Genomic DNA, 20701 nt, shown 5'->3' on the forward strand with positions numbered 1-20701 from the left:
AACAATCTCGGTGAGCCCGCACCTTCTAACTGAGACTGGACACATTTGTCCCTCAGCCATCAGTGCAATGTTCCTGAACTGACCCCAGCTGGGAGGCACTAGATGGAGCCAGCAGCAGCTCTGTGATCTGAGTCCTATCAGCCCCTCTTCAAGACTGCTCCTGGCCAATGGCCCTTTAACATGGGATAACTGAGTCCACACAACTCACCACCAACTAATGCAGTCTTTCACACCTGCTGCTCTGCTCCATTGCTATCTCTCTCCTTGGAGACCTCTGGGATCACAAGCAGTCGCCCTGTTTCTGCAGGTTTGAGTTATTGCTCTTATTCACTGATCTCATCTCAGGGAGAGAGCACTGACAGTTATCTCCTTCTTCTTTAAAGTTTTTCTCTTCACCCTTTCCATGAGTTTTATTTCATAATTCAGATCCTTCTTGGGTCCAGGGGAACACATTCCCTCCTTCTTATCTTCCTCATGGTGCAACTTTGGTGCCTGGCTGGTAACTCCCAGAGAAGCTCTTTCTCTGCTGCTGATCACTCTGTCATCTTGGGGTTCCCCTCTCCTTTGCTTTCTGTATCTCTTCATTTTTATAGCTTGGTGGTTCTGTCCCATCACTAGGATACAATACCTAATACCCACAGATTGAATAAGGAGATCTTTATTTGCCTTGCAGTTACAGGGAATTCATTCTATGCTGAACACATTCCAAGGCAGAGACATCACCATAGAAAGGTGTGTTGGAATAAAGCTGTTCAATTCACATTGGTAGGAAATAATGCAGAGAAAAAGCACCAGAGAAGGAGTCAAGGACCAGAGCTACTATTTAAGGTCACATCTCAGTTACTTACTGACACACTTAGATGTTTGCTTTATTGATTCCATCAGTAGTACTCAAGCAAGTCAAGTTGACAAAATTCAGCTTAACTAATACATTCAATTTCATAATTTTAAAATTAGATTTCAGGGCTTTATCTTCATCAGTGGATTCATCTCTTGATGTATGCAGGTTGAACATGCTCTTCTGATGTGGGGCCTTTGGACAAAGTATGTCACTAGGAGCCAGCCTTTGACTGATGTGGCTTCCTTTTGGTTCTTTGTTTTTGTTGTTGTTGTTGTTGTTGTTTGTTTTTTTCTGCTTTCCAGCTACTAGTGCTCGAGAGGCTTTGCCCTGGTCTGATCTTTGCTGTGCCATTTCTACCTTACAATCAGTCAATTATAGATTGAATCCTCCAAAACCATTGGCTAAAATAAATCATTCTTCCTTTCAGTAACATAGATAAGTGTTTTGTATCTATAATGAAAAGCTGAAAATTCAGTGTGTCTACACATTTCAAAAGAAGATCCCGATTGAAATGTAATGAATAAGCAGATATCCTTTTTTTTTTGAGAAGTATGTTGCATTGAGACTTTATACTTGAAAACCAACCAATGAACTAATGGGTAGATACTCACTAAAAGTACTCACGAAAGGTAGTGTGGTGTAGAGAGAATGTGCTAACCCAGCCCAATGAGGAAAATCCATGCAGAACTTTGTTTACTTAAAAATACAAGGCCATTATGTTCCTGTATAGTGAAAAAGAGATTTTGGCACCCTTCTGTCCTTCCCTCTATGTCTTTTTTTTTTTTTTTTAACTTTGAGGAAGCAAAACTTTTACTTGTTTGTTATTTTTGTTTATGCTTTCTATGTCACACATCAGTGTTCCCATCATGGAAGGAATAGAGTAGTTATCCGAGGAATCAGGGCAAAGTCACTGCTCCTTCTCCACATACCCAGTGTGTCTTTGATATATTCATATTCTCATTTTTGTGAGGAGAGACTTTATGAGACATTCCCAGAGCTAACTTTCTAATGCCTTTTGCTTTGCTGACAAATTAAAAATTTTCTTACCGGTTAAGTCAAACCAATTTTGTCAAATCAATATTTATATGACTACATGTCTTCCATTTCTCTGGACTAAGATACATGAATGGATGGACACTATTTTCCTTCCACTTTTCCCAGGTAATGTCCCTACCACGTAGCTGCTGAAATGTCATCGCTGATGGTCCAGCCATAGCAGTTAAAAGGTGCAGAATCCTCTATTCGTTAGCTACAAAACATCAGTATCGGAGGTCTGGATTCCAAGCATATCAAAGCACTGCATTTTATTTTCAGTGCTAGTAAATAATTAATATTTAGAAACCTAATATTCCCTCATCATTTTTCCCCAATTTCCCATTTCTAATTTTCTTAGAAAGATCTTTCAATGTTAGGAAAGATCTTCCACCAGAAGACAGCTTGGAAAGGCACAATTGCATTAGCATTGCTATACCCCGTATTGATCAGTCCTTTCACATTAACCGATCCAGTATACCTTGACATTTTGAAATGCTGCTTGTTTTTATACAGCATGCATGCTGGATGATTACAGAATCAAATATGCTCTCTGTATCAGATATTTTACTACTTTGAAAACAATTCAGGCATTTTATCTTAGCTTAACTATCAGTTTCTTTAACTGCCATCATCAGAGAAGCGATAAACAGATCATTAGCACTGATGATGTCATAATGGATAATGGAAAAAATCATTAATTTTCATAATATCATCATTAATTATAGCTAACACTGAAATGCAGCAGGGTTGATTTTGGCATTAAATGAAGCAAATGCCTTGAAATATTAATTAATAAAATCAATCTCAATAAATGAAGGTAGTAAATTTTTTCTTTTAAATTTTTTAAGAGTTCAAAAGCCTTGTTGTTTGAGAAGAGAGTGTTAGTGTAGTTCAGGGCTTTGTTTCATATCACATTAGGCTTTGGAAAATCTTTAGAATGTCCCAAAAAACCATTTTTTTCATTTTATTCAATCTTAGTTTTCATTGTCAAAATGAGGATGACCTACATCCTATGTTTGCTTATGGATTACATAGGACGGTTCACGCAGGAAAGTATGCACAATCAATCAACAATCTAAAAGCTTTGAAACATTTTTTTTTATTGCCCCTATAGGCAGGAAAGGGTTGATGACGGGATGCACAACTTCATTATTTATTCCAAAACAGTAATCACAGTTATATAAAAGGCCAACATTTATTAGTCAACATTTATTAAATAGTCTTATAACCCAAATCTATGTAAATGCATTAGATTGTTTTGTGACTCTACACAAATACTTGAGCGACACATTATCAGGCTAAATTTACTGATGAGAAAACAAGTGAGAATTAATGAAGCTTTGTTCCTTGCTCAAGGTAACAGGAGTAATGAACAGTGTTGCCAGATGCAGCTTCACTCCAGAGTCCATGTCCTTGAACCCTAACCTTCCAGCTCTGCAGATGCCAGGGAAGCTCTCCTCAGCTGCCTCACATCATTATGGCTTTGCAGGCCCTTGTGCTGTGAGTCAATAGGTCAGAAGGGAATTACAGGGACTGTGACTGAAGAGGGAAATGCAAGAAGAAAATGACAGAAACTGCCTTGACAGATAAGAGGAAACTGGAGACAAGGCTACATATATTCATATAGCACTGTGTAGTACATTCACATAAGCTCAGTGAGATGTAGGGCTGCCTTTTAGGAGGGTACAACATTTTATATGGCCCCGTGTAATTAACTTTATATTTATTTTTACATGGAAATAGATCTTAAGAACAAATAAAATGAATAACGTAGGTTATAATTTTATGCTTCCATCAAACCATGAATGGATCAGTTATAATCACCTTAATTTTTTAATTCATTTGTTTTATTATCTTACACTTGATTATATGAAGAAGAAAAAGTGTGACCATAATTTTTTATAAGTCTTTTGGAGGAGGTTATGGGTCTTCAATGAAGAGTGACATGTCATTCTCAAATATTGGTAATTTAACTTTTTCCTGTCCTGTCCTTATTTCATTTATTTATCTCTCTTGTCTCATTACTCTGGCTAATATTTCCAGTATTATGATAATTATTATTTTAATAGCCTCTAATAGCTAAATATTATCTAAATACCATTATTAAATGTTATTAATATTAATTACTCTTAAGTCAATACTTTGGAAGGTACACAAAAGCATATAATTGAATTAATTAATTAGATAAAACCTTATGAAATAGCAAACCTCCCATCATTAATAAATGAGTGACTAAATACCTAGGTGTAAAGGAAGTATGCAACAAGATAATATAACTCGATGTAATAGTTTATGAAGTGTACATTCAATGTTGTTTGCACATCACTATTTATAATTCTATAAATGCAAAATAAAATTTGGCACCATCTGACACTGTCTTAAGAGAGGTGATGTGATTTGTTTCTTAAGCACTGAAACAGTATAATATTGATAGAATTTATGCTTGAGAATTGCTTTAGCAAGAAGTTTATTTATAAAGTATGGGTGTATAAATGGAGAATTTGTTTTTATGTCCACTGCTTAAAGGATCATGTTAGGACATTTTTCTCAACCTGTCGCTTTGCCAAACAGATGGTTGCAAAAGTAATATTCACTGCTTAATTATTAATTCTGCATTGATTTGTTTTCCCATAGTCCAAGTGACAAAAAATCCATTATGAAATATATTCAACAAAGTTGCATACATAGCCAAGTTGAAATCAAGAGAAAAAATATTTAACTATAACTCATCAATCTTTTATATTTAAATTCATTTTCTTTGAAAAGTAGAAGGTAGAGAATAGATCACTACTGAAGTAAGACAGTTTTAATAGTGATGGTCTTTTATTGAGGATTTGATTTTGTTATGCAAAGATCTGTGCATCTCTACATTCCTATCATATCCAGCCAGCAATTCTCTCCAAGTGGATTTGGTTATACTTGTTTTAAGGTAGAAACAAAGTCAAACTTCATTAAATGTCTTTTTTGTTGCTGTTTTGACAATAAGTGACAAGGTAAAGATCCGTAAAGCTTTAAATTCTTCTACTCTTTTTTATGCTCATGGTTTGAATCATGGATCTTTCCATGTATGATTCCCTGGTTAATTCTCCTACTGTTTCCTCTTAAGAACTGTTTAATGATGTATTCCAAGGTCCCAGAAACAAATCTATCCCCCCTCCAAAGGAGGGAAGTTGTGAGGCAAGGCTGTAACTGAGTACACGTTTTGGTTTGCAGTAGTTTAGAAGATATGGTAGAAATATAGCAAGAATTTTAAACAAAAGTATACATTACAGTTAAATCAACATTGCCATTAAGTTTTACAAAAGTAGTCCTCCTCACTCTGAACACATTTATTGCTTTGTTCCTGACACTTGCTGAAATAGTTCTGAAGGTCCTATTCTGTGAGTTATCGGTACAAACTCTGATTAAAAAACAAACAAACAAACAAAAAAAACCCACAAAAACACCCAACCAAACAACCAAACAAAAACACTGTGGTAAATGTTTCTGCCGAGCGGCATCTGATGGTAAGGCAGATGATTAAGGCATGGTATGTCCTTATCCACCAATTCCCTGGGCTCTTACCAGAGTCAGAATGACACTGAAAGGTAAATGCTTTGCTTTCATGTAAGACAATGAGACATCCAGGGCAGTGCAAATGAAGATACTCAGAAAGAGGATTTCTATAACTACTTGTGATGAAGGTAATCATTGTGTACTAAATGTCCCAATAAAACATGTCCTAGTAAAAAAATAAATACATAAATAAAAGATAATATCACTATCATCTTCAAAGTGAGGGACAGAGGGCTTAATTTAATGGGGATTAGAGCAATTTTTTTTACCCCCTTAATTGTTTTCATATAAATTGAAGCATTCACCCCATGTTTCCATCACACTTTGTATGCTATGTAGTATCCCTTTAGTGGAGTGTGAGCAGGGATTATGTATGATTTGGATCAGGCCTGCTCCAGAGACTCTTTCCCGTGGCCCGCGTTGGACAGTGAAGAGACAGGAAACGCAGTCAGAGACACAGATAGAACCAGGTTAGTCCCAAAGGCCACTTGATGATTTAAATACTGATCTGGACAATAGGACAGAATAAATAAACTTAAGGTGGTTAATGTTTATTTTGGTAATTAGAGCTATTAATTTTAGGATATTTTGAAAAAAGTGTGACTCCAAACTGAATCTCTAGGAAATATAATAAATTTATTTTTTTTCTGCTTTTAAATTCTGATCTTCAAGTGACTATTACAATCTTTGTTTGTGTTGATTTTGCTGGGGATTTTTCCCTTAAAAAGATAGAATCACACAACGCTGGATAGTACTATATAATTTCTGTAGTTAATACTTATTTGATTCATAATTTATTTCACCAATAAGCAGAACAATTGCCAGAAAAATATCTACATTCTTAGTTCAGAATTTTCAATATGTGTTACTGCATGGGATGGGGCATTTAAGACTACAGATGGCATTATTAATCAGCTGATGTTCCAGTGGGACCATTGTCCTATAATATTTACATGGGCCTACCCTAATTACAAGGGTTTTTATGTGTGAAGAAGGAAGTTTGAGAGTGAAAGTCTGACAGAGATGTGAATTCTGCTCACTCTTATAGATGATAGAGAAACCCACTACGAGCCAAGGAATGCAGGCAATTTCTAGAAGGCTGAGCAGTTCAGAGAACAAATTCTCCCCAAAATGCTGCAGAGGAACAAAGCTCGCCGACTCTTGATTTTATTCCATGGAGACTCATTTCAAATTTCTAACTGCCAGAACTGAAAGATAAACAATTTGTGTTGCTATAAGGTATTGATTTCAAATTAATTTTGTAGCAACCAAAATAGGAAACTACACACTAAAGAAACAAACTCATAAATAATTTGGATAAAACCCAAACCATCTCTTGCTATTTCTATTTTGGCACCTAAAACATTACAAGGCACATACAACCCTCACCATGTGATGGACTGAAAGCAGCAGCATCTATCATTGCCATGGAAGGTGTTCATTAAAAACCAAGGCAGATATATTTTTGCATTAAATTTCCACCAGCTGTGGGAGGAGAACTTATGCCAGACAATGCAGGAAACAGAATTGCCATTTTTTTTTTTTTTTTTTTTTTTGGTACCAGCTTCATTGCATGCTTATGCAACCCAAATTAAACAGGAACTTTGAAGTGAAATTTGCCAAATCCAATCAAAATTTATCTAAGAATTCTGGCTGAATATAGCAATAAGTACCAATGGGCAGATATGGGAGAGCTTAGGAAACATGTATCTGATGGAAAATACCAAAAATAAAACCAGCTATAGGGCTCAGCATGGTCACTCTTATTAATATATCCACAGAGGTCACAAATAGTGCTGAAGAGCAACAGGAGATAAGATATGAATTGGAGAAGATACAAAACAGAGTGTTGAAGTGAGAAAGAGATTAGAAAATTCATTGCTTTTTTACAGATACCACTGAGAACGACAAGTCCTTTCTCACTCAAGTTTTTAGCTCATATGTTTTATTTTTCCTTGAAAATTACGTACAAGTGGCTTACATTTTATTATTGTTGTTAATATTATATGAAACAGTTATTGTAGTACTAATAAAAAGAAATATTTTTTGCATATAATCACTCTTTTTAGGAGAAGAATAAGTCTCTCTTGAAAGTCCAGAGGAAAGTGTTTGCATCTTCATTTTATGGTATAATTAGCACATTTGTCCAGGCTGTCATCAATGATAATCAACATAAGAATAACTCCTTCGGTTTATGAAGCTATATACACTGTACCGAGCACTTTCCCATTCTTTATGATGTTAGATCCACCACATCTCAGGATTTTGTTTTTAGAATAAAGTAGAAAACAGAGAGATGACTCTTTCCCTCCTCCACCTTCCTTCCCTTCCCTTCCCTTCCCTTCCCTTCCCTTCCCTTCCCTTCCCTTCCCTTCCCTTCCCTTTCCTCTTTCTCTTTCTCTTTCTTTCTTTCTTTCTTTCTTTCTTTCTTTCTTTCTTTCTTTCTTTCTTTCTTTCTTTCTTTCTTTCTTCCTTCCTTCCTTCCTTCCTTCCTTCCTTCCTTCCTTCCTTCCTTCCTTCTTTCTTTTTAAAATAGAGAAATAATGATTCAAGCAGGTCTAGATCAGGACAATAGTCTCTCAGACCATAAGGTTTTGAGTTAAACAAAGTCATGCCCAAATCAAGTGTGCCAAGAAGTTACATTTTTTATGTTGCCTTATTTATTATTTACTGCAATTTCATATTCATATTGCTTTCCTTTCCTACAATATTGATATTTCATGATGAGGGACTTCTATAGATTAATTTGACAGTCAAAATACTCTGACTTCCAATTTACTTTAACAAAAATGGGTCAAAATATATTATATAACTTCTTGTTATATTTTATGTATGTACTAAGGACATTTCCTAAATACATGCTTAATTAATACAGCAACATTAATTAATGCATGGACTTTTAAAGTCCATTTCATTCCTTCGGGTTATTAGTTTACATTGTGTAGGCTCCTATGGAAGGAGAAAGCAATGCACAAAGCATGAAATCAAATAGACATGGCTGGGAATCATCATGTTGCTTTTCACTGTCAAATTGAATGTGTATGATTTCCCTGAATAGTATTGGTAGAAAGGAGTCAGTGCTACCACTTTATTTTCTGGTGACAAAAAGTTAAATTCAGCAACTTAAGACTTAGCCAGAAGGTGTTAATTAAATACTACTATTTCAGGATTAGTACATTCTTGTTCTTCTTCCAATAATAATCCAATTATCTCATAATGTAGAGTGGTCAATTATGCAAAGATAAGTGACCATTGTTCTTTACATGCTAAATGCCCTGATTCTGGGACACTCTGTACTGACGGAGAAGTGATAGAATTTGCTTTGTCACTTGGAGAGGCAGACAGCCAATCATCTGAACTGCTCTTTCTTAGTAGATGGTGTTCACTATTATTTAAATTTTATGTAGTGCTTCACAACTCCAGGAAGAATGATTACGTTGGTAATTACACACATAAGAGTGCCCTCAGGTTAAAGGGCCAGACAGACAGATAGCAGAATTCCAGAGATAGCCATGCTGATATATAAAAGCTACCTTCATACTCACCCCACAAAGAAAACCCCAAAACCAATGCATGTAATTTAGTGAAGGCAAAATGTAGCAATAAGAACAATGGGCTAGCATGTAGTAGAAATATCCAGTGAGGGGATACCTACCTGGCCCATGGGGAAGATACAACCCTCTTCTAGCTCTATTATGGTTGCATCCATTGGTGGACAAAGAGGTGTGGCTTTTGTCTTGTTTCCTTTTATTATCAAGATGGTTAAGGTCTGATGTCCTATAGGTATTCATTGCAGACTTGTTGAATTTGAATAGATGTGGGAAAAAGAATACTGACACCTGAGTGTTGTACTTTCATTGTGTAGGTGGCCAAATAAACAGTGAAATTCCATTTGCTTGATTCCTTTTCAATTTATATATTGAATTATATATCATGTATTAATGACAGCTACAACAATTGAAACACCATTTCAAATATCAAAGCAAGTTTGTCACTTCTGTATAAAAATATATCATAGAAGGTGGTATTATCTCTCCCTCTGCCTCTTTTATTTGTATAAAAACCTATCAGTCAGGAGGGTTAGATTCCTGACATGTAGTAACAGCTCACATGGCCAGTTTGATTCCAACGTCTATAGACTTCCTCTGTGTCATACCAATGACACTTTCCTATATACCAGATGTTACACATTTTCTGCTATCTAAGTGCTAGTTTTCATTTACAGAGGTAGCAAAGAGATGGCAATTGAAATGAGATGCCAAGAAAAGACATTCAACTTTCTAGTGTCAGTGCCTACTTAATTTTTTAAATCACAATTAAGACTATGGAAGAAGGAGGAGGAAAAAAAGGTATCAGCAGTATGAACACAACCAGGAGTTCACCGCACTGCTTATAAACCTTAATTAAACCTAATTTGTAAATCTTAATTGAACAACATGTACAGGCATTAACGAAGCAGTATAATAACACTGTTCTCCCAATATGACAACACACTAATACTAAATACTTATATTCCTGGAAAATGTACTCATGTGGGCTTCATCAAAGCATAACAGGGAAGTAGATAAACAATTAATCTCATTAATTGCAATCAAAGGACAAAAAGTACAAGTCAGTTGCCTAGAGAAATCAACAATGCCAGATTTCTTCACAAACAGATACAGCACTAATGAAGTAAGAGTGGGAAATGAGTGAACCTCTGAGAAACTCCAAACTCAGTTGCAGTGTCAAGAGAAGGACGCCAGAGATTCACACATTCATTTGTTCATTCATTAATTCTACAAACGTACATCTTACACATATTCTATAAACTGAGCACTGCTCCTGGAAATGAAGATTTGACATACCTGACACCTACTTTTTCCATAAAACGTATTTAGTTTCAAAAATAAAATGGATACCTAAAGGACTTAGAAATTATTTGGTTCAAACACATGAATGTTTTGCATTCAATATCATTTTATTTTTGTTTGTTTTAAATACTTGAGTATCAGTTACTACGAATCAGAATGATGAAATTATTTTGAGGCTCAGCAATTTGATCCAGTGACGTAATTAAGGAGAAAGTAGACAAGCGAGAATGGAAACCTCCAAGTAATTCTCACTGCAAAATAGGCTGGACATGATTAGAGAAGTCGGTTTTGTAGGCAGAATCTGGTCTTCTGTGTATTCTTCATTCACATTCATGGCTGTGCCTTATTCAATGGTCTCCCAGCCATGTTCACGGTACCTAACTGGAATTCTGACACACCCTGACCCAGCTTTTATGCTGGACACTATATGGATGGATCTTTGCCTCAGAGGCTTTCTATCTGTATGCTGTAACGTAGCTACTCTCTTCCTCTTTTCATCACTTCCTCCCTTTGCATCTTTCTATTCCCTGGATGTCTTTTTTCCTACTAGTGCTTCCAAGATCATGAAACTGGAGTGTAACCTATCATTTTCAGGGGCCACTGTGGATCCACCAGATCTTCCAAATTCAGCAGCAGAGTGAGTCCAAGCAGGCACTGTGCAGCGATGCCTTTGCCCATATTCCTGTCATTTTCCCTCCCTTGAATGTCCTTCCTCTACCCTTAGGAAAGTCCCAATTTATCCATCACTATTAGGCTTCAATGACATGCTCAAGAATTCTTTCTTTAAAGGCAAGTCCAGATACTCCCAGATTTGATCTCCATTTCTTTATTTGCTGAAATCAGTTTCCTGTTTTTATGTTTGAAGTTTCACCATATGGCAAGTGTTGAAACTGAAGAATCATGATATTTATCTTGGCATCCTCAGCATGCCCTTTGGGGAAATATTTCTGTGGATTGATATAAAACTTAAAATGCCTGGTCCAAATCTGCATTCAACTAACGAAACTGTTTCCTCAGTGTCCACATGGATTTAAGACCAAAAATATGGACGAACAGAGGGAAGGGCAGAGGCTCTGGTCAGTGGTAAGCTCGTGTCCACAGCCGTCAGGGACATGTATCCATGCTCTTCTACTAGAAAGAAAGACACAGACACAGACTTTCTCAACACAAATAGCTTCACCTTCACCAGATGACAAAATGATCACTTTCCTTCTTATGCTACAACTCTGGCCAGACTTCTTGGGGCTTCATGTCAGTCTTACTTGGATCCACTCCAACTCATCTGTCTTCTCAGAGTTCGCACATCTGTGATTGTTGAATCCCCTCAAAATATTGCCAAAAAGTTCTTTATAGTATCTAAAAAGAAAATAAACTGACATATGACTAATCTCATAATTTCCACTAAGAAAATAATATCTTTAAGTATATGACCCTACATGGTTTAAATATCTTTTGTTAAAAGATTATCATCAGAGGAATAAAATGAGTTAAAATGTGGTGTGCATTGTAAAATCAGGGAGCAAACTGCAGTCCATGGAAATGTCTTCTCTCTTCTCATTGAGGAGATAGGCATCTCACCTCCATGTACCCATGATCTGTGTGAGACAGTAGAAAGCATTAACCTTGAACAGCCACATATTTTTCTCCTTCCAGACCTTAAACACATATTCCATCTTCTGTCATTCTCGGTGATCTGAGAGTATAAAATTAAAGAAATATTTGGATTCTTGAACTTACTCTTAAGCAGTGAGATGTTCTAAATTATTATTAAAGGAAGAACACTGGACGTCAAAATATTAATAAGTCATGGAGCATATTGCCTTTGAACCCAACTTCATGAGTTACTGTACTATTTTAAAAATAAATGAATCAGTACCAATAATTTGAAAAAAAATTGGGAGAAGAATAAAAATGAAAATACACAAGTTAGAACTTGGCCCAGGCAAGGAAAGTTGTGTATAAACCAACTGGAATAGGAGAAATAATGTGCATAAGGGGAGAGGACCGAAAAGCTGGGGAGAGAGAAAAACACAGTAGGAATGATACAGAAGAAATGTAACCTGGGCCTATTAGACACCAAATGTGTGGAGTTCGTGGTTTCACAGCACTGAGGAATGAAGTCATGAACCAAAGGAAGAAGCTAGGAAAGTCCTTTTTGTGAATAAAGGGGACAAGAGCTTCTGTATTTCCAAGAGTGGTCCCTAGTGGGTGGCCAGCATGGACTTTGTCAGGGACATTTTATATACCAAAATTACAACATGGATGTAATATAGGTCAAAATACAATAAAGCTATAGGATTGCAAGTATAGTCACTTAACATTGATCCAATAGGAAAATCAGTCACCTAGCAACAGTATTTGGAAAGAATAAAGGTTTTTTTTCAAAGTTATTGATTCAGATACTCTGGTCTCTCACTTGGGCATCTGATGCCCATCTAGGCCTATCTGTACCTAATTACAATAATCTCAAAACATTATGTATCTCTTAGGAATGCAGTTAGGCCTGGGATTGCATTTTCATTCTGAGGTCTTCTTCAAATGTGCCTCAAGTCAGAATTCTGATGTTTTTATCTTATGCTGACTTCCTTGAGAGTGCTTTCTCCCTCTGAGCATAAACTAATTATTGTATGGTTTAGCTGCCTGTAAGAGGAATTCTATGCCCCATGCACCCCAGCTATAATCCTCCATGCAGTTTTCAAATAAGTGAATGAGCCACTGGAGCTTAGCGAGGCCAATGGATGCCAAATTCAGTGTATATCAGGCATTTATCACTTACTGTAGTCACTGACAGTTCAGTTACTGTACAATTCAAATTTTTTAATTGTCACATTATTTTCCTTTGTTTATTGATGAAATTATTGCTAAGAAAGTTAAACATATGTCAATTAACCTTCTGAATCCATACACTATTTCAAATATTCAATATTCAAATCACAATGCTTTATGCCTATCCTGTATCCTAACCACAGATTTAAGATCCTCAGATGACAACGTTTTCTGTGAAGAATTCTAAGGATTCACAGCTTTAAATTCTAACCCTGGCACAAAGTGACTTACATTGTGAGGTTAGTGCTCAATCTATTCTGTTCCTCACTCGTTCCTTTAATAAAGACCAAACCATTAAGGTCATTATTCCTAGCCTAGGTATTCCAGGATGCCTCTCACTGACCTGGTACTCTGAGCCAAAGGTTAGTAGTAAGAACCTATCAAGTAAATATTTTAAGGTCTAAGGGCCATGTCATTTGTGTTACGAACTACTCAGATGCTCCCCAAAGCTGCAATAGATAAAATGCTGATGAATTAAAGAAAAAAATGTTCCAATAAAATTTCATTGGCAAATATACATGTCAGAGAGGATTTGGCCTGTTGGGAAATATGAATTTCAGTGGTTTTTGAAGGAGAGGTTCTCAAACTATCTTGGCCATGACCTAGAGATACATGTACTATAGGACAGTATTTGTAATCATTTGTATTGTTTATGATTAAAAATGGAAGTTTTCAGAAGATTCTTCAATCCTTTTATCTCTCATATTATATTTTGTGTTTCATAAGGAGAAAAAAATACATTCGTCAACCATTATATTGATTCGAGAACTCATTAATTTGTATTAATTCACAATTTGAACAATCACAAATACTACAAAATTGAAAAATTGGATCATAGAAAATTACTGCAGAAAATTCTAAAGAAACAATTAATAGAAAGTAGAATCTTATATTCAAATACATCCTCAGAATCTTCTATGTAAATGTAATTCAATGAATAGTTTATTACATAAATAAAAGCCTTTTTATAAGTGAGATCTTAGAATATGTGATTCATAAAATTCATGTTTATGGTGGGATTTTAAGCTTTGGTACATTTCTGAGGATCTGCAAATCCAGTTCTTTCATTCAAACTAAATTTGTGTAGTTTCCTTTATGGGGTAGGAATAATGCTGGGCACTGAGTGACAAGGACCACACACGGGACACCTGCAATAGGTAGGAGGAGTTGGAAACTGAGCACACAGAACCTGCTGTGCTGCAGGAAGCAGAAAGGGTCATAAAATCAAAGTCTTCAGGATCCAAGTTGGAATTCACTTCTGTGTATAAAGCTGAATATCTTTTAACAGCTTTTTATTTTAGAGATTGGAAAAACAGATAAATCATTATTACTTAGTTTGTTTAGGTTTGCTTACAATAATCTTTAAATACACAATATTAGAATAAATCATACACAATTTGCTTGCTTTTATAGATTAACTGGAAATATGGAACCAATTTTATTACGTTTTACATGTCTCAGGTATCTGTGTCTGTTGCTTGACCTTCAAATTATTAGTTATACATGTCTGTTTATTTTATCTCTTCTCTTTTCCTTATGTCTGTCTCTTTTATACAAATTGAAATTAAGTAGATTTACACATGTTATTATGAATGTGTTCCATATGTGTAACTGAGTTCCATATAAGTGTAACTACTTTTAAGTTATGTGTATGTATTATGTTTCTATTTCATATAATCTTATGTATATGTACTCACAGAACACATTGCTATTTTAGTAGTAATAGTATTGGTATCATTTGCTTAACTGTGACTATTTTATTTAAAAAAATAGTGCAAAAACTTTGAGAAAGCAATTTGAAAAATGTTAATATCAAACAACTGAGTTACTTTGTAAGGCAATTTTATTTCATAGTTTCAAACTATTTTCTCATGGGAGTAAATTCCAAGTTCATTTAGCAAAACAAAAACAACAACAACAACAACAAAACACATGACACCATGAGTGTTCTAACTCCAAAAGCCACTCACATTTTACCCTTAAGCAACACTGTTAAACACTGTTATTGGGAAACTGAGGTACACAATTTGTCCAGTTTTATAATAGCATTCATTCATCTGGAATTAGCACTAAAAATGTAGCAATTAAAATATGGACTGTCCAGGTAAACTTTAGTTTCAGGTAAGTATCAAAACTATTATACCTTATATATCCTTTGCTATATTTTTATTAAAAATCAGCATTCATCTCAGGTTGTAATTTAACAGACATCTGCATTTTGTCAGAATCTAAGAAATGAAGCAACCCTGAATATGAAGATAAAAGGGAGATATCAGAGAAGTGGGAGATTTTCAATACCCTCCACAAAGAAGCCAGACTCTCCCAGTGTGCCACATGTAGTCAAGATCTCTGATTATTTATTTTAATTTTGAACTTTTATTGAGTATAACAGGAAAAAAGAAATATATATTCAAGGTATACAATGAAATTATTTGATAAATCTACAAATTATGAAATAAATAGCACCATCAAATTAATATACCTATCACAACACATTGTGTGTGTGTTTTTGAGAGAGAGAGAGAGGGAGGGAGGGAGGGAGGGAGGGAGAGAGAGAGAGAGAGAGAGAGAGAGAGAGAGAGAGAGAGAGAGAAAGTGGTGAAATCAGCAACAGAGATGAGAACACAAATTCTGCTGTCTTAGAAAACTTGAAAGAGGCAACACAGTGCTATGGAGTTTAATCACCTTGTACTTTACTAGATACTCCACAATTTAGTTATACTGGGACCAATATTCTTCCATTTCACCCACATTCCACTTCTTAGCAAATTATATCTGACTCTCTGATTCTATAAATTTCACTTTTCTAGTATATCTATAGAGCTATGATGACATGGTATTTTCTTTCTGTGACAAGCTGATTTCATTTGACACAGTGTTCTCCTGGTTCATCAGTGTTGTCACAGGTGAAGTCTTCCCTTCCTCCCTTGACCCTTTCTCCTTCTCCAAATCTTGATTTCTGTGTGGTTATTGAAAAATTTATTGAAATAATTACCTCATTTATGAGAATCCCACACAGATTTATATATGAATTTACTATTTTTGCATTTCCAATCTTTAATGTTTCATAAATCCATTATCATCAAATCTACATATTAAAAGAAAAAAAATTCCTATGAGAAGATGCTTGGGGTTTAGGTTTTGATCGGGTGACAGTTTTTAGACGACAATCATTACCAAAGGTGAAGTATAATAGGTTGTCATTGTTTGCTGAGTGGCCTCATTCTGTTCAGTTTTACTCTCTGGATCTCTTACTGGAAATCACTGAACATGCAACCTTCCTCTTTCCTTCTTGGTTCATTAATCTGAACTATAACTTCATGCATTCTGCACTGAGTTTTTACCATGGACTGTTTAGATGAGCTGTTCAGCCAATAAATCCAATGCAGTATTTCATCCAAGTGTAGAGATACCTCCAGGTAGCATGGGATCCTGAAGCCAAAATGCGCCTGACACTTTTGAAGTTAAAATCTGACTGGGTTTGATTTTTATCTTTTCTCATTTCTACTTGAACACAACAAGAAAATGTGGATGGAGGGTTCCTGCTTCCCTCAGAGGATGCAGATTTTGAGAATTCACACTCAGTTTTTGTCTTCTGTCATTGTTTGGGATGCTATGACAAAGATATTATATACAGAAGATGAGTAAACAAACACCTGTGTCATAGTTCAGGAGGCTAAGAAAAGCCCAGCATCATGACATGGACAGATCCTTGTCTGGTAAATGCCTGTGTTCTGAACTGGCTGTCTGTTCACCATGACTTCATGTGACAGAAGAACTCCCTTTTTAATCTCCTATCACATCCCCTCACATAACCTCACCACTATGACAATCCAATTGTAGTCTGACCTTTCAGTAGGAACATGTTTCAGAGGAACAAAAATATTCAGACAATACTCTTCCTATATTTTAAAAAATAACTTTTCATACTTGACTAATGGTCTTCAGTTTGAAAGGTAATCATATTATTGTCATCTTATTTGAAATCTAAAACAAAATATTTGTTAACATAATTTAAATTATGGCATGAACCAGGATTTGGGGGCACTTTATTTGAGCTTAACCCAGACTATATCACTTTATGACGTCTGATTTTTATATTGATTGTGAACAAATACATTATATTTTCCATATTGAAGTACATAATTTTCACTGAATGAATTATTTTACGGAATTTTAACTCAAGTTCATTGCACAGGGTGTATTAAATTCTAATTATTTTGCTCTCTAAGTGTATGGGTGGGGTAGATTTAGTATTAGTGACAGCCACACTTCATCAAGTGTTTAAAATAAAATTAAAAGCTAACATGTGTGTTGATTTTACTGATAAACAATTTTAAGTCAGTAGAAGGGTGACAGGTGAAGACCATTTAAGCTTCTTGCCCAGTTCTGTGTAACAAATATTGAAATGCTTTCTGGACCAGGGGCTGTCTGGACAATGGCAAAAATCATTGACAAGTTTCTACTTATCATGCAGACCTTGTTTGCTTTGAAAATTAGAATAGGAATAAAAATATATTTACACAAGCACACAGAGATGCACATTTATCAATTGAAAATTATCATAAATATAGTATAATACAGATAACTAGTGAAGTACAATGAATGTGTTCTGGGACAGTGGTGGCTTATCTCTGCGCACTGTTTTTAAGACAGGCATATGAACTAGAACTGGACCACTGGGAGGTGAAGGGTATATGATCTGAAGAGCATAAGATGAAAATTTGTGGCAGAAATATAAATACATGGGAATGAAAAAGAAAACATCAATTTTGAAAGTCTGGCAAAGCTATAGATGAATCAGTATGAGAAAAAAGTGCTACAAACTGGGGACACAAAGTAGGACAGAGTTTTCTTCAAGCCAGGCTTACATGTCACAGGACATGTTATAGATCCATGAAATTTGTGTTCTCACTTGAGAGCTCCTTACAGGTTTTGAAGCTGTGGGTGAAGGCAATAAAATGCTGTGAAGTTCTTCTCTGTTTTGCTTTTCCAGGTTAATATAAATAAATATCCCTAGGTTTACTACAGTTAGTTCAGTGAGTTAGAAAACTTTCAGTTATTCCATGGGCATAGAAACAGAATCTAGGCATGAGGAACCTTTTCTGTGGCATCGTCATGATATAGGGGAGTGGAACAACCAACCTACTACATGTCCAAGTAACAGTTCTTTTTCTCTAAAATCAAAGAATGAATTTTAGGAACAACAGAGGTTAAAAGTAGAATATATTTATTGAGGAAAAGAAAGCTTCATATCTGAGAGACAGAAGGGGTCCTGAGTGGGTTGTCAAAGACTGTTGTGTGTGTGTGTGTGTGTGTGTTTGAGACAGAGCCTTGTTAAGTACTTCAGGCTGGGCTTAGGCTCACTTTGTAGCCCAAGCTGGTTTCGAACTTGCAATGATACTCCCACCTCAGCCTCCTGGGTGCTAAGATTACAGAGGGGCACCACTATGCCTAGCTGGGTTCTGTCTTTTCTAGGGACTTTTATAGAGTAAAATGACAAAGTGAGTCAGGTCCAAGGTAAGGAAAAATGAAAACTTGCAAGGGCAATAAAGTAGGAAAGAACTTTGGTCAACCAATAAGAGTCATTTCTCTGATAAAATTGATTAAATCAGGAACAAATGGAGAAGTCAGTTACATAGCAACTGGCATGCTTAACAGCAGTGACTCTTTCTGTAGGGGGTTGGGATGCTGACTCCTGACTGTTTCCGGGTAATAGAGAATTATGTAGAATATCAATCCCTAGGATGTGGGTGTATTTGCTTTGCTTTTTGTCTTGAAATCCAGCCCACAGTGGAAGATGTTTTTCTCTTCCAAGGCTGCAAGTTAGCTGAACTTCGGCGCTGGCTTCTTTGAGAAATATTATTGTCTGACTGCCAATAATATTTCCAAATCAGCTGCCTGTAACAATCACTGTGAAGAAAGACAAATTGCCTAGCAAAATTGTAGTTTCTGCATGGGCAAGGGTACTAGAATAGCGGGGACATCTGTTAAAAGAAAATATATTTCTTTCTAGAAGGAAATACATGCTTCAGTCCACTTTAATCAGTCCAATGAAAGATTTCTGAAACTCAGAGAATATAGTAGAATTAGCATTCTGAAACCCAAAGACTGTGCTATGAAATTTCCTGTTTTGAAATTGCAACATTTCACTTGGAATTTCTCTTTTGACCACATGTATAGTTCCTACACTAGTCAACTTTTGTTCTGTTAGTAAAGGTAATAGCAACTGGGAACTGATAAACCAATTGTCAAATATCACATAAACCAATTGTGAAATGTAACATTCCAGTTATATAGGCAGTTAGGCAACAGACCTGTTCACAACATCATTTGGTTTATTACTATACCATTAAGGACCTGATGGTTGAATTCCAGGATTAATTTCTAAATTGAAAGCATAGTAAGTTTTTTTTTTAATCTACAAGTGCATAAATCTGCATGTCATATTTGGAAATTTTACTTAGTCTGTCTGCCTGAATCTAGAGTGATCTTGAAATGCTGCAAGATATTGAACAGTCATGTGTGTAAATTGTTTGACAATAACACAATTCTGCTAGCCCTTATGCCAGAAAGATGGTGGAGGAAGAGCAAAGAAAAAAATCTCGTTGGGTCCAGAAAATCTCCTGAAAAAGAGGAAGGTTTACGGAGGCCTCAAAGCCACCCAGGCAAAGCAGGCACTTTTGGCAAAGAACAGGAAGGTAAAAGAGATCATACTTAGGTGACTGGAATGTTTCCTTCATAATTCCTGGTGACAGCAGTGTGACTCAGTGCATGTGAAGTGATTAGAAAAGAAACCTTGTGTTTAGAAAGTACCTGGTGAACATTCCTCAGCCTTTGTTGTCTGCCACCAAAGTATTAATTGGTTGAGTTTACTGCCACAAAAAAAACCATTGTAAGACTTTACCAGAAGAAGGTGTTCAGTGATGTCTTTGGTATAGTCAACCTCCAAACCCTCAAAATGCTGTGGACAGTGGAGCCTTATGTGACCTGGGGATTTCCAAATCTGAAATCCATCCAGGAACTCAATCTGAAATGTGAACAGGCCAAGGTCAAGAATACAGCCTTCCCTCTGATGGACAACACTGTGACCAAGGAGCACCAGGGCAAGTTTGGTTTCATTTGCCTGGAAGACCTCACTCACGAATTACCTTCCTGGTGTTCGTTTCTGGAATATTCCCTATTTCTTGCACCCTTTCCACATCTGTGTGGCATGGTATGCTACCAAGAACATGGTGGGCTTCCTCAAGGAGATGGTCTTACCTGGCTATTGGGGTGAACACAACGACCAGCTCATCCACCAGCTGTACTAGTTCCAGAATATCAAAGTACAGTGCTTGGAAGCATGTGTTTGTTTTTGGAATGGCTATCATTTGAAAGAAGAAGATTGGTTTTCTGCCTTCAGATACTGGAAGGAAGAGGTCAGGGAAGTCACAAGTGCTGGTCCCGGTGGGCATCTCTCCCCATTGCCCAGTTTCAAGGAAAAGTTCCATTGTTTTCCACATTGTTCTCAGTTGCTGCTGAAATCAATACATCATGGGATGAATAAGTCATGTTTTGTTGCATGTTATCTGGAGTTTGGTGTTGGCAA

At 36.0% G+C, this 20701-nt stretch overlaps 1 pseudogene; it reads left to right on the forward strand.

The window, feature by feature from the left end:
* Positions 1-19686: 19686 nt before the first annotated feature.
* LOC100724585 (large ribosomal subunit protein uL30-like 1) lies at positions 19687-20423 on the forward strand (annotated as a pseudogene).
* The last annotated feature ends 278 nt before the right edge of the window (positions 20424-20701 follow it).

The sequence above is a fragment of the Cavia porcellus genome, unplaced genomic scaffold, assembly GCF_034190915.1.
Source record: "Cavia porcellus strain 051 isolate PalLab524CR breed Dunkin Hartley unplaced genomic scaffold, mCavPor4.1 scaffold_19, whole genome shotgun sequence".
Classification (NCBI taxonomy): domain Eukaryota; kingdom Metazoa; phylum Chordata; class Mammalia; order Rodentia; family Caviidae; genus Cavia; species Cavia porcellus.